The sequence below is a fragment of the Neofelis nebulosa genome, chromosome 4 (genome assembly GCF_028018385.1).
Source record: "Neofelis nebulosa isolate mNeoNeb1 chromosome 4, mNeoNeb1.pri, whole genome shotgun sequence".
NCBI classification, from domain to species: domain Eukaryota; kingdom Metazoa; phylum Chordata; class Mammalia; order Carnivora; family Felidae; genus Neofelis; species Neofelis nebulosa.
In genome coordinates, this window is record NC_080785.1 from 158,185,772 (window position 1) to 158,188,448 (window position 2,677).

Sequence of the window (2,677 nt, forward strand, 5' to 3'; positions counted from 1 at the left end):
ATGTCACTGTGAGTTAGCTGCTGCTTGCCGCTTGCAGCAAGGAATCACAAGAAAGAGATGATCTTGGAGGAGAATTGGCCACGTTTCAAAGTCAGAAACATCACAAGGTTAGAAGAGCCAACAGCTTCCTGTTCCTTCAAAACAGTGTAAATAAGGATCTTGCCTCCCACCTAAGGCTATTGTTTCGGGTGACCATTAACGGGGAGTGACAAAAGTGTAGGTAGTTCAAGGAAGCAAATATTGCAAATTAAATAAACACAAGAGCTCTGGCTAGAAAAGCCCATCGGATCTGGTGCCTAGCAATGGAACTCACTAGAAGCAACAAGACCAGATGTCTACTCTAAGCTTTTTGAAGGAACTACGTTGTTAAAGAAACAAAGAGTGCAGTCTGCAAAATCTTATAACTCTTGAGCCTTTGCAATCAGGTCTTTTTATTATAGTTGCTTAACCTGAATCTTAACCAAAGTGGGGCTTGTGTTCTGGTCTCTCTCATCAGCAGAGCACTTCCTTTTTTTAGGTACTTCCTTTTTTGAAATTTTTTATTTGAGAGAGAGAGAGAGAGTGAGCTCAGGGGAGAGGGGCAGAGGGAGAGAGAGACAGAAGATCTGAAGCAGGCTCTGTGCTGACAGTAGAGAGCCTGATGTGGGGCTCAAACTCATGAACTGTGCAATCATGACCAAAGCCGAAGTCAGATGCTTAACCAACTGAGCCACCCAGGCACCTTGAGAGACAGAGAGAGAGAAAGAGGGAGAGAGAGGGAGAGAGAGAGAGAGAGGGAGAGAGAGAGAGAGAGAGAGAGAGAATTTAAGCAGACTCCACAGTCAACGCGGAGCTGGATGAGAGGCTCGATTCCACGACCCTGGGATCATGACCTGAACCAAAATCAAGAGTCGGACACTCAATGGACTGAGCCACCCAGATGCCCCAGAGAGCACTCTCTTTTAGCTGTGATGTGTTCTTCAGGCTGCAGTGTGAGCACCACATGGTCAGGGGTTTTGTTTGTTCCCTGCTGGACCCTCAGCCCTTCAAAGAGTGTCTGCAATGTAATAGATGTCCAATAAATAGCTGTTGGAAGGATGATGTAATAAACAGAACCAAGAGTGAAGTGAAAGAAATATCTAAGATTGGAACTATACAGGGCAATTTAGTACAGATGGGCCCTGGATTTGGACACTGAAACATCCCAATGTTACGGTCACTGAATAAACACTGGCTTCCTACCGATGAGGGCCCCCAAGGCGCCCGTCCTGTCACTGTTGCGTAGGCTGTACATGAAGGGGTTCAGCATGGGAGTGACCACCACGTACATTACTGCAGCGGCCATGTCCTTCTGGGCCGTGTGGGAGGATGTAGGGCTGAAATAAACCCCAAAGAGTGTCCCGTAGGACAGGGACACCACAGAGAGGTGAGAGCCACAGGTGGGGAAAGCCTTCTGCTTGCCTCTCGTGGATGGGATCCTCAGCACAGAGGCAAAGATGCATGTGTAGGAGACCAAGATACCTACAAAGGGGGTGATGATGGGTAGGGTGCCCCTGGTGTACAACATTGCATTATTGAGAAAGGTGTCAGAGCAGGCCAGCTTCAGCAGAGGGCTGAGGTCACAAAAGAGATGGGGAACCCGGTTGTGGGTGCAGAACAAGAGGCGAGTCAGTAATACTGTGTGGGTCAGGGTGTTCCCGAAGACTGCAGTCCAGGATGCAGCCACCAGGAGGCTACAGAGGTGTGGTGTCACAGACATGGCGTAGTGCAGAGGGTGACAGATGGCCGCATAGCAGCCATAGGCCATGACCATCAGAAGGGAGCTATCGATGCCAGCAAACCAGATGAAGAAGAAGATCTGGGTCAGGCAGCCTGCGTTAAGGGATCCCTTTGTGTCCTGACGCGAGGTTGGCCAGCATCTTGGGAATGGTGGTGGAGGTGAAACAAATGTCCACAAAGGCCAGCTTAGCCAGGAAGAAGTACGTGGGCGTGTGGAGCTGGGAGTCGGTGGCGATGGCCAGGACGATGAGCAGGTTCCCCAGTCCCATGACCAGGACATGCTCAGGAAGAGTATGAGGAGCAGCTGCTGTTGCTTGCGGCTCCCTGAGAGGCCCAGGAGCAGGAACTGAGAGACCCCGGTGAGAGTTGCCCCTTCCACCGCCATCTTGGAGCAATCAGAAAGGAAACCCAGGAGTTGTCCAGGGTCCTGACTCGGCCAGCCCTTGCACCGCGCCCTGGATCTCATGCCCTCTGGCTAGTTCCAGGCGTTCATCCATTCTTCCCATGCTCTCCCGCAACAGGACCCCCGCCCACCCACCTTCTTTGCTGCATGATTTCCATCAGTGAATACACCGTTCATTCCCCATCATCCACCTGCAGATGGGTGGACTGCTGCCAAGCACCGGGCCCATTTCTCACCCTCACCCCCTACACCTCTATGCCCCAGGGCTTCATCTGGGTACAGTCACGAGCTCAGCCTGCACATGTGGGGATGTGGGCATTAACATTCCCTGGAGTGACTTATAGCCCGCAAAGGACAGGGCTTTTTGGGCGACTCCCCTGGCTGCATCACTCCTGAGCGATGCAGTGCTGAGGTGTGCTTTCTCTGGGATCCCTAGGAACATCACCCTAGGAACATCAGCTGCCCCGAAGTGGGAATCTACTCATCCATGCCTCCCTTTCCCAAACATTCATTGGC

General features: G+C 51.7%; 1 pseudogene; it reads right to left on the reverse strand.

Moving 5' to 3' along the window:
• Positions 1-1,195: 1,195 nt before the first annotated feature.
• Positions 1,196-2,426, reverse strand: LOC131508475 (olfactory receptor 1361-like; annotated as a pseudogene).
• Positions 2,427-2,677: the final 251 nt, after the last annotated feature.